Source organism: Podarcis liolepis, assembly GCF_965112155.1.
Source record: "Podarcis liolepis genome assembly, chromosome: 7".
In the NCBI taxonomy this organism is placed as follows: Eukaryota; Metazoa; Chordata; class Lepidosauria; order Squamata; family Lacertidae; genus Podarcis; species Podarcis liolepis.
Genome location: NC_139561.1, coordinates 38,327,727 through 38,340,288, shown reverse-complemented (window position 1 = coordinate 38,340,288; position 12,562 = coordinate 38,327,727). Strand labels below are relative to the sequence as shown.

Genomic DNA, 12,562 nt, shown 5'->3' with positions numbered 1-12,562 from the left:
AACAGCAAGAACCTTTATTGAACTTACAGAACTAGACAACAGAGGAAAAGTAACTGCTTATATACATTTCTGAAGGCCTGGGCCACTCCCACTCCCAACGTGATTGGCTATCTAAACTCCCAAGCTGCGAATCATAACTCAGAGTTTAAGGGCCAGTGGCAGAGGCCCAAATCCTGAATAGTTCTGTGATGTATTGAATCAGAACACAGAGGCTCAGAATCCTTAGTCCAGACTCAAGCTCAGGCAAACAGAGACCACTGAATACAATAACAGGTATCACAACCTGGAGAAGTACAAAATTCAAGAGGAGCCCTGCCAAAAGAGAGCAAAGGCCCATCTAGTCCAATGTCCTGTTCTCATGGTGGCCAACTAGTTGCCCCAATGCGTAGCCTGTGAACAGAACCTGAGTACAACAGTGCTCTCGCCACTTGTGATTCCAGCAACTAGTATTCAGAAGCTTAGTAGCCATTCATAGCCTCATCCTCCATGAATTTGTCTAATCCTCTTTAAAAGCCACCCAAGTTGGTGACCATCACCACATCTTGTGGAAGTGAGTTCCACAGATCTCAAATCTTCCAATTTCCAGCTTCACTGGATGATCCTGAGCTCCAGTATCATGAGAGGAGGTAAAATGTCTCCCATGCCACTTGTGCCATGCCCTGCATCATTGGAGGTGCCATGCTTCTGAATACCTGTTGCTAAAATGCATTGCGGGACATTTTTAAATGTCAGCTTGTCACTTCCTGCATCCTGAGATGGAGGCTACATGTCAGATGTCAGCATGGCTATGGGTGTCAATTCCAAGGTGCTGTGCAACTGCTTAAGGGTGCTGCATGCTGCTATCAGATGATTCCCAGTGGGAAATCGACACCATACTGTAGGGATGGAGAACTTCAGGTGCGCTGGCCCAATGAGGTCCTCTGCATCTGATGCTCAAGGCTTTCCCCAGGCCCCAAATTCACCTTGGCTGCACACCTCCCCAAGCTGCATCTCTCAGCGAGGAAGGGCTGTAGCTCTGTGGTAGAACACCTGCTTCACATGGAGAAGGTCTGAAGTTCAATCCCCAGCATCTCCATGTAGAGATGGGAAAGACTCTGCACCCAAAATCCTGGAGAACCATTGCCAGTCCCTGAGCTAGTTGGATGGTCTGAGTTAGATGGATCAATAAGTCAACTTCCTGTGGTCCCAACCTGAAAGCCTCATTAAGTGTTTGTGTCCTTGAACCCTGAGAGTGAATCTTGCTTGCCTGAAAGGAGGAGAGAGAGGACTGTGTGCAGAAACTAGCATACTGTGCAAAGGAAAAAAGCCCAGGGAGGTAGACCATGAGAGGTAAACCTACTCAAAGACGGAGCCATGCTTCTTTTAAAAAAAGAAGATATGAGTTGCATAAGCTGAACATATGCATTACTTTACTTAGAAATAAATTCACTCAGTTCCATGTTACTCTCCAGGAAGTATGCCTAGGATTGCAGTCTTTTTCCAATATTATTTTTTATTAAATTTGTCAAACTATTTCACAATACTCTCCATAGCAAATAATTATGTTGTTTCATAAATTGACTTCTCACTCCCACCTCCACAGTGTTTTTACTCGAACCTTTTCTACTGCATTATATCTTTAGTTATTACAAAAAGTGTCTCCATCACCATTATTTTAAGATTTTTCTTCCGCTGCTTTTATCTCAAATCCTACCTGTGATTTCATTTGACTATAGCAGGGCTGTCCAACAGGTCGACTGTGTTCTGTTGGTCGATCACAGGATCCTGGTCGAACTTTGAACCCTCAGCTTCCCCCCCCCCCCGAAAAAAGCTCACTAACTTTGGCTCCCTAAAAAAAGCTCAACAAGTTTGGTCAATTCAATGGGTAGATCACTGCCAGTTTTTTTTATAGTGGGAGTAGATCCCAGTCTCTTAGTAATTGGACAGCCCTGGACTATAGGATTTAGGATTTAGGATTACAGTCTTAAGATTTGCTTTTTTCTCTCCCACCAGTGATTGGAAAGAAAGCTCATCAGAACTTGAGAGAACTTAAGAGAAAACAAAATATGTTTTGCGCTCCAAAAAAAAGCCGCTATTCATTGTTTACAATTTTAAACCCAGCAAGCGGATCTCCACATCAATACAGGAAACCATATGTTGAATTCTTCCCAAAGAATAAGAGGAGGAAGGAAGGAAGGAAGAAATAGATGATCGAAAGCTGCATGGAGACGCATTTAAGCAATAAAAGATGTACAGAGCATCATAATGATCATACATTATTAATTATAAACAGTATTCACTTTGCAGTGTACAGCTGTCAATGTATAAATAGAAAGAACTCAGCAAAACTATTGCATGGAAGAGAATCCAAAATTAGGGGCGGGGGTGGTTTTTTGGATTTGTTTTTTTTTTTAATGTGTTTGCACTTTGTGAATTATTCAGCATGCAAGTTGCCTTTGCAACCAGTCTATGGAGAAATTGTCCTGCACAACCCCCATGGGATATCAGTGGTGTTCATTCAGGAGACGTGGTGCTCTTTATCAAAAGCATTTAACTTTTAAATAAAATCTGAGCTTCTTGAAGAACTGCCTCTCCACCCCTACCCCCTAAAGCCATTGCATGCATTAAAATGTCCTAAAGAGAAAACACTGGGAAGGCCTGATGCACGGCTGCCATCGCATAAAAGCATTTTATTAGAGCAAAATATTAGTTTTGTTTGTTTGCTTGGCATTCAGCATCCAGCATCCTTATTACCGCAGAATGCCTCTGGTTCCCAGCCTAAAGGAATTCAGAGTTCATCTAGAGATGGAGCAGGGGACTGCAGACACTTCATTTCTGCACCTCTTGCTGCTGAGCTGAACACCAATTCCTATCCCAGTGTTGTCTGATAAGCTTATGGTGGGTATGATGCAAATCTCAACCTGATGCTCAACAGATTGACTGCAGGTGGAGGTGGGCAGCCTGCCCAGGGCTCCCTCCAACCTGAACCTGGAGACTGAACATGAGACCATTCTGCACGAATCACATGTCTTCAGCCTCTGAATGTGAGTCAAAACCTTGGCATTTCATTCATTCATTCATTCATTCATTCATTCATTCATTTTATTTGTATGCCGCTTTTCCACCAAAAAAAAAAAAAAAATCATGCTCAAAGCAGCTTACAAGAAAGAATACAAAGCCATTTCAAAAGGAAACAGTGCAGGCCCAGGATTTGGGGTATAATATAGAATTGAAAGAGTGGGGGAAACTACGGAAAGTAAATTGGAAATTTACAGCATGCTACACTCTGAGGAAAAACTTTCAAAAAATATAATACCATTGGTATTTGACCTCCAGGAGGCTTTCAAAAATGTGTAAAAATATATCTAGTACTTGTTGGAGATGTGGAGAGGAAATTGGTACAATGTTTCCTATGTGGTGGCTATGTAAAGAAATTAGGATTTTCTGGGACAATATTTATTCAGAACTTTAAAAAATGTTCAGGGTGTCTTTTTAAAAAAAACAAAACCAAACCAAAAGCTTTCCTACTCAGAATTACAGGACCAGACATTCTGAGGAATGTAAGAGAAATTTTTCTGTACGCCACTGTCGCAGGAAGAATCCTAATAGCGTCTAATTGGAAAAGTGATAAAACCCCTTCCAGATCAGAATGGTTACAAAAATTGGTTGAATATGCACAACTAGCCCAAATATCTGGGGGGAAATGAAAGATAAGTTAAAAAAAACCCATTCATTGGAACATGGGAAGTTTTCAAAATCGCTGCCTTCGAATAACTTCTGCAGCTGTACTAAGTAAAAAGGAGAAATAATATTTTATTATAAATTGAATGGATAGGTTTATGCAATAAGTCTGTAAATATCAAATGAAATATGGAGATGATGGGAAGTTAGATGCACTTAAAGAAGATTTACAGTCAGAACATATGATTTTTTTTTTGTTAGCTTTGTATTTCATATAACAGGTGACGTAAATGTATGGTTTTCTTTTTCTGATGTTTAAGTACAATAAAGCATAAAAAAGGAAACAGGGCAAAAACAATTTCATAATAACATAGCAAAACAACACAATAGCAAATACCAAAAAAAAAAATCAGTAATATAAATATAACAAGGTTACATAGGCAACATCCAGTGGCCAACGGCAAAAACAAGGGAGCTTTACAGTTTCATCTTGGCTCTAGAAATAGTCCCTCTTCTGTAGCAGCTTCTTATAGGGCTTCCAAGGACAAGGGGTCGGGTAGCTGAAAATAACCCATGATATTGCTCCCTGGGATGCTATAGGATAGGGGAAGGCAATGCAGTATCCTCTATAATGCTGTGAACTCCAACTCCCATAAGCCCCAGTCAGTTGGGTCAATGATAAGGGATGGTGGGAGCTTTAGTTCAACAGCTTCCAGAGATTCAACCCACGGGGCTACTTTTGCTGCTGAAAGTCAGTGCAGACAGTGGGTGCCACCAGTTGTGATTTTGCACTAGTAGAAGCCCTCTTATGGCTGGCATTTGGCACACTACCAGATGTCTGTAAAAAGATTCCTTGCATTTTCCCACTCTAGCCACCATTTTCTCAGCTCTCTTGCTTTCCAGTTAGCAATTTTATTCAACTTTTTGTTAGAAGAGGTGCAAACTCCCCCCTAGCCCGACATCAGTTAATCTGCATGCCATTCCCGATATAAAAGTGAACTGTCAAGGACGTCGCAAGAAAAGGTCTACAATTATAATGCCGCATAATCAAGAAACACCACCTGTCTCAGAATTCATTACCTCTGTCAAGCAGGCAGCTGTATATTCTCCACCACCTGACAGAGAGGGCGCAGAAACTCCACAGAGTGACAGGTGATGCTTCCTGTTTAAATCTAAAGGGACACCAACAAAATTATTTTAAACAAATATTTTAATGCCCGCTTGTTATTGACTCTCCAGGGTTTCCAAAACAGACTCTGAAGAACACTGAGTAGCTTTTATCTCCCTGCCAATTCTGTTTTCTTTTCACTTGGAGAATGAAATATCCCCTGCCCCCGCTGGCAGGCTGTGTAAAGATGGGCAGCATTCTCCCTTGCCAATACTCTTATCTTGAAAAGAGTGTGTCGTGAAGTGGTCGTGTCCATTTGGGAATAGACCATCACGCGTCAAGCATGATGGAGAGAACCTTTCTAGACAGTTCCAAGGCTAACCTTCCTAGACACAGTGCGATTTAAGGTTAGGAGCAGCCTTCCCCAACCTGCTGCTCCCTAGGTGGTTTGAACTCCACTTCCCATTACCTCAGGAGTCTGGCTTTGGCTCATGGAAAGGTGTCCTTGTGGTCTGGGTGAATCCTCTGGGATTTCTTGTTGCTGGGTGAAAACACTGAGGCCGGTGCCTCCCCCCCCAACACAGCATCACCTGGGAGTCACCACTCCGGTGTCCCGTCACGCTGATGTGACCTATATCCAAGGACATGAGCACACGGCAAGCAGAGTTCAAACAGAAGCTAAGCCTTGAGGTATAACATCTAAGCCTAATTTATTGTGCACAAAATCAAATGTAACATAACATGGCTTCTTTCTCTGTCCTTCTTCCTCGGAGAGAGAACTGCAAAAGCAAAAGCTATACAGAACGGAACAGCGTATCTCAATTTCCGCTCACAAGACTCCAACAATCAGTGCTGGAATGTAAACACAGACATGTGACATGTAACAATCCCACACATCTGCAGCATGGGAGGAATGGAATTCCCAACACTTGTCCTACTGCCTCAGGTGCAAGGCCTTCTCCATCTTCTGCAGTCAGTTCTGAGCCCTGACCTGGCTCTCCATCTGGTGCCCCTACAGCATCCACCTCTATGCCCAGATCACTACTGGATGCAGGAGGCATCATAGGACTCTTATCAGCTCAGCTGTGGCAGGCCAGGTCCCTCAGGCCTCTTCTCCCTCCTCTGTCACCTGAGGGCAGCCATTCCATCAGACTGCCTCTGTGGGAGAGATGGGAAGCAGAAGTCTTGTTTTGTCAGCTTTGCTGGAGGCCCAGCTTCATCAGGCACCTCCGGCCCCTGAATTGTGCCAGCTAATTAATATAGGGACAACTGTTTAGAAACTGATGGCTGAGTTTGTGATTTTATTTTCCTCTTCCCTCCCTGTTCCTTTTACCTCGTGGGTTTTTTGCTTGGTTTTTGCTTTTGCTTTAGATTGTAAGCTTGCTATTAAAGACTGTCCTGTTTTGATTTTATGTAAGCCACTCTGTGAGCATTTTGGGCTGAGGAGCAGGGTACAAATGCTCTAAATAAAGACATAGAGCATTATTATAAAGTTCTTATTCACACACCAAGTGGCAAATCACCCTCTCTACCATAGCACATGGTGGAAAACTCTTCTCTGCTTACAGTATGCCATTCCTGCCCCCCCCCCCCAAATTGTTCTGTAATGAGTCATCCTCCACTCTACTGATTTAAAAGCCAGGAGACTGTTTTGTTCTTTTGGCTAAAGGTTGACTTGTTAAAGAGGTCCTACATGATGTTGTTGTCATGAACTGGCAGGACAACAGGGAAGAGGAAGAGGATCCCAGTGAAGGATGTAGCTAGGACTGGGATACACCGGTGCAAGCTGGGGATTTGGAGAGGTTAGTGTAGGAAGAACTCACGGGGTGACAGAGAATGGTGAGGTCAGTGCACAGGAACCAGAGCAGCAGGACCCATCACCAGAGCCCTAGCTCTGTAGAAGAACACAGGCTGGCATGCAAAACAAGGCATCTCAATATAGGAGTGGCAAAGGCAGCACTGGAGAGGTGCTGCCACACAATGTAGATCAGCCTCCCCCTAACCTTCTACCCTCCAGATGGAATAAGATGTGAATAGGAAGCTTCCTTGTACCAAGTCAGACCATTGGCCCACCTAGCTCAGTATTGCCTACACTGACTGGCAGCAGATCTCCAGGGTTTGGGAAGTGAATATTCTTACCCCCACTTGGAGAGACTAGGAAATTGAACCTGGAGTCTTCTGCATGCAAAACAGATGCTGGACCACTGAGCTGCAGCCTTTCCCAATGTCTTGGGCTACAATTCCCATCATCCCTAAACATTGCCAATGCTGGCTGGAGGTGATGGACATTGTACTCCAGAAACACGAGGAAGGCACTGGACTGAGGAAGGCTATTGGAATAGACAATAATTGGTTAGATGTGCCAGTGGTCTGGCTCAATATAAGGCAGCTTTCTGTTTCTCTGATAGCACCATCTTCTACATCTTTACTCAAAGTCCTATGACTCTCAAGGAAGTGGGTATAGAACTGCAGCCTAAGTCAGTGGGGTTTTTGCAGAAGTAAAAATATGGATGCAGTTTGGCTGAACAAGCCATTTCAAAGAGAAGAGCTGGAGTCACAGGTTTCCACTTTTAATTTCTCTGTTGTGTGTGGGCGGGGGGCGGGTTGGGGGAGAAGCCAACTTCATTCTGAACACATCACAGAGAGCCTGGAAAGGATCACTAAATGGAAGACAAACAGCTAAGCCGGGAAGACAAATTAGCATCCTTAAAATAAGTTAAATATGGCAACAAATAAGAAAACACCAAAAGGCATTTTGCTGCCTTCCGCAGGCCTTGCAAGATGTGTTGGCCATTACTCCTTATTATTGCCCTGGGAAAGAAATGTGCGCTGAAGACGGAAAATGAAGTTAGCAATGATTTTTCAGTCATGAACCTTTCTCCAGGGATGAGTTATAAAGGAAGAAATGTAGCCTGCAAAAAGGGAGGTGGAAAGCAAGAATTGTCTAATTTTATCTGTTGAAAGATAACACACACAGAGAGACACAGAGAGAGAGGGGGGGGGAGGAAAGCTTATGAAGAAAGGAGCATTGAAAGCACACAGTTGTTAAGCTAAGTGTATGGCATGTTTGGATCCTGAGGGTTGTGCTTTACTCTCACTAAGTTTGACTCAGAGCAGACCCATCGAAATGGACAAGAATAACTTAGGTCCATTCGTTTCAATGGGCTGCATCAGAGGTAGCAGTATGTTAAAGTCAGTTAGCAGCATGTTCCGCTGGCAAAACGTTTTGCCTCAGTGCAATTTTGTTGCGCAACTGATTGGACAATCTGTTGGGCAGTGAGCTTCCGTGCAAATGGAAAGCTTTGCTTCTTTGTTCCATGTCTGGAACAATGGGCAGGGTATAAACATAAAATTGTTAATATTATTATTAAATGGATGCAGTGAAAAAGACTGAGAGTAGTTATTTTCAGTCTGCAGAACAATATGTAATGGGTTAAACTTTGTATTGTGTTTCCTTTGCATTAAAATGAACGGGATGAAATAACATAACCATGTAGTTTGCAGAGTTAATTGCATGGATTTCATAATTTTGCCACAACAGAAAGTGAGACAAATAGCATACCTTTGGGTGGAAAATGAATGGCAGTGGAATGGAAACAGTGCTGTGTGTGACAAATACAGGGCGGAACAGAAAACAATGCCTTATGACATTTCCAAAGAAATCTTCTGCCTTCAGCTGGAACAGTTTGAAGCTCTATTTTATTTGAATCGGAGACGTGTGTTTGCTGCTTTCATGAGTCAATGGATCTTGAAAGTGGTTACCCTTGCCCTGATTGGTGCATAATTTAATTCATTTATATGTGCAGATATTTGCAGGCCCTATATGGAGTATTCAATTCCTTATCCCACTGCATTCTTCTGCTGACTCTTCACGGTGACTTTGGAGGACAGAAAACGCTGCCTTCTTCCATCCCTAGCTCTGCCCAACCACATGCTCACTACAAGCGCTATCCAATGAAAATTATAATCACCAAGTGAAATACATAGAAACTGCCGCTTAGGCAAGAGAGAAGAGCTATGTCTGCATTGGTATGTGCCCATATAGCACAGGCAATGTGATGAGGAGGAAATGGCCAAGATGCAGAATGCGGCTTTGAGCTTTTAAATGGCGGAGCAATGCATATGAAAGAATGGAAAGGAGTCATGTAATGATTAAGAAAGCAGAGCATTATTAGCAACGGTCCAGGAAGAAAAGGTTACAGTTTTCATTTTGTGTTTTTTTAAAGGCAACTTTTAAGTGATGAAGAAATGTCATGAAGTTAAAAGGGGCGAGAAACAATAAAGCTTAGGTGGAACCAAGTTATTTATTCAGAGAGAGAACTAGATTAAGGAATGCATTTAACAATCACGGAGCCACACTGTGAAGCCTGCTGGAAATTGAGAAGGTAAATAAGTAATGGAAAGGTCAGTGGAAATGGGAAAAATCTGAAATAAGGACAGATTGGGGGTATGCATTCACTACATGGAGGATGAAAGAGGAAGGAAGCCCAAATGGTATTGTGAACTCAGAGTCTAGCAGCAAGCAAGGCACTGAGTCAGAGGCTGTAGCATCAAGCTGGGTTCCTGGCTCTGTGTCTGATGCTGGTGACCAGGGAGTGGGTGTGTGGATGTGGATGGCACTAAACAGGAGACTGGAGAGCAGTAGCCCCGTGGATCATTGTATGGTAAATTCTGTGCTCTGGATTGTCTCCAGGAACAGCAAGGATGCTTGAGAGTTCATCCTGATTCCTTTAGACTGCAGCCCAGTGATTAAATGGTTGTCCAGAATGGCAATTTATGTGGAACAAGTTTCCTGAGCCACAGGTCCTTGGTCAATCTCTAGAGAGAAACAGACAACTGCACTGAGTGGAGAGAGACAGACAGCCACTCTTGCCAGGCATTTACCAACTTCCTCTTCTCTGCCCTCCAAATTTAGGGGGGACTAATCCCCTGTAATCCAATTAGAAAGGATCAGCAAAGTACTCTGAGCTTATGAGTGCAGCTGTTGAAAACAATGAGATGGCACTCTTGTTTTTTAAGTTGGGCACTAATTTATGATGAGTCATTTATTTAACACTTTCCAATACACCTGATTCACATTAAGTCTCCATGAGTCTCTTTGCTCTGCAGAGTAAAGAGATGTTATGTTAAGTGAACACTGCTGTGACTCCCACCCACAATTTTCTAACTGCTGTTGTGGGTTTCAGAAACACACGGCAGATATGGGCAGAAGCCAGAGGTGGTGAAAAAGCCAGCAAAAGACAGGCCTTCTGGAGTTCTTGAGGTCAAGGTGAACTCTGTGACATTGCAGTGTCCATTACTGGATGCAAAAGCAGGTGGGAAACATTCTATATGGGGCTATCCCTTGGAGTTGGTCTGGAGGCTGCAGCTGGTGCAGAACATGTCAGCTAGTGTCCTTGTGGGGACAAACAGATGGTGGTTTAGAATGTGATTAATAGACTAATTGTAATAATAAGAATAGCTTTGTAGCCAAAATGCCTTTGGTTGGAATCTTGCAATTGGTGAGGTCCGTGAGCTTCCATCAAGCTCTGGATATTCTGCAATTTGTTGCCAGCTAGGTTTGACTCAGAACAGACCCACTGAAATTGATGGACCTAAGTTAATCATGTCCATTAATTTCAATTAGCCTGCATATGACTAGTACCGGATACAACCCACAGAAAATGGAAAGCTTGCTTGGTACTAGAACACTGCTCGAAATATTTGGTTTGGTAATGTTACACAGCTGGTTCCAAAACATGGTCCAGTAATATCTCAAAGCAACTGTTCCAATATACATGCAAGATAACCACAAGTGAGGAACAGAATGCCGGGGCCAAATGACTACCTAGTTCACTGCCCTGGCTTGATGCCAGAAATCCCCAGTGACAACACCCCCCAAATGCTGGCTCTCCATTTTTACTACCCTTCCAGGTAATTGGTTCCATTTTCAAACTACTCATATTGTCAAGATGCTTCCCTTAACGTTCAGCCAAAATTTGCCCACCAATCACTTAAGCCCATTTGCATTCAGACATGGACAATATTTCATTAGTTTTCCCGATTATGCTGCTAGCACTTCTGTGCCATTTTCTAATGTTCTTTTCACTCTGCAGCACCTGTTGGGCTATGGAACTGTGGCTTTTTGACCAATGCACTGGCATGTCACACTAAATTTCATTCACACCAATGGGTCTGGTGTGACACAACAATGCACATCATTAGATTGTGCCCCTACACCCCACCGTTTCCACACATGCATGCTTCTGTTCCCCTGTGATTGCTCCATGAAAACAGCAGGGGGAAACTATGCTGGGATACCGCCCCAAATTTTGTCCTGCGATTCTCTCGCTTAAGGGGGCTGCAAAAGGTATTTTGTGGGGAATGAAATAACACAAGCATGCACTATGTTCTATTAGTTCTCCGAAAGTGTCTTTCACGTCATGTGAAAGCTTGATTATAATGAAGAAACTAACAATTAAGGAAACTTTGGGGAAACGAAATAAGCTGTTTTGTGAATGCAGCACTAGTCTGATTCCTCCCCTTCTGAAAACAAATCTTTGCCCTCTGCTCATCCCTGAAGAGTGCCATCATGCTCCCCATCTCATCAGTCTCCAGGCTAAACATACACAGTTCCTTCAACTTCTCATCGTATAACTTGTCTTCCATCCCCCTGTCCGAATTTGTTACCACTTATGTTCCCACTGACCTATGCTAGTGAGGTCAAGAGTTGTTGGGAGGAACTTAGTATAGACCAGTGTTTCCCAACCTTTTTTGGGCAAAGGCACACTTGTTTCATGAAAAAAATCTCGAGGCACACCACCATGCCAGATGGGGAAAGGTCACTTTTTACCTATGTAAAAAAAAATAAAAAAATAGTAACAGCATAGAAGGTAATGGTAAGCTATAGCTTGTTTAGCTTATACCTAAATCCGACACTGATTGGTCTCCCTTCCAAGGCACTCGAGGTCCCACATGAAAGCGAGCCCCCAGCAAGGCCTCGGCGGCCTGCAAGGCGCTTCCCCTTGCGAGTGGGAAACGGACGGGCGGCGGCCCGAGCACGACCTGGCGCCCTCTCAGCTCAGCGAGCATGACCTGAAAGCTCTGGCCGCCTCCCTGCACGCCCTCCCGGACCTGGAGTACGGCGGCAGCAGCGCGCCTCCTTCGACGGGCCCCGACGGCAACCGCGAGCGGCCCCGTCGGCGGGCCTCGGCGGCGGACCTCCTGCAGGACAGCTCTGGCTTCGCGCCGGACTACGAGGGCTTCGAGTACCGGGGCGACCCTTACGAGGAGGTGGAGCCGCTGCGGAACCTGCCCGCCTTCGAAGTGTGCTCGCCGGCCTCGTCCGAGTCCAGCATCGACATCTGCTTCCTGAGGCCCGTCCACTTCACCAACGAGCCCGGCAGGACGGAGCGCACGCTGCAGCCGCTGCCCAAGAGCGCGGCGCCGACGCCGCAAGCCAGCGGCACCTACAAGCGCGAGGTTTTCCGCAGCAAAGGCAAGCAGCTGAGCCGCTCGCTCAAGGAGTTCCCGCGCAGCAGCGGAGGCGGCGGCGGCTCCGAAGGCATCGCCAGCACCAGGCTGTACAGCACCCGCAGCAGCAGCGGCAGCCGCCTGCCGGCCCCGACGGAGAGGGGCTTCCCGGCCCACGGCGCCCCCTCCGCCGCCTCCCGGAGCTCCCAGCGGCACCACTTCCCGCTGCCGAGAGGAGCGGGCGACCAGCCCAGCTTTCTGGAAGTAAGGAGAGCAAAAGGCAAGGGCAAAGGCGCTTCCTAGCCAGGGTCTAAGCGTGCCTATGTGGGGCACGTTACAGCC

The 12,562-nt window shown here is 45.0% G+C and overlaps 1 long non-coding RNA gene across 1 annotated transcript; it reads left to right on the top strand.

The window, feature by feature from the left end:
- Nucleotides 1-220: 220 nt before the first annotated feature.
- Nucleotides 221-2,290, top strand: LOC310710490. Its single transcript, XR_014528091.1, has 3 exons — nt 221-273; nt 985-1,329; nt 1,993-2,290. It is a non-coding gene; the product is annotated as an uncharacterized lncRNA (long non-coding RNA).
- Nucleotides 2,291-12,562: the final 10,272 nt, after the last annotated feature.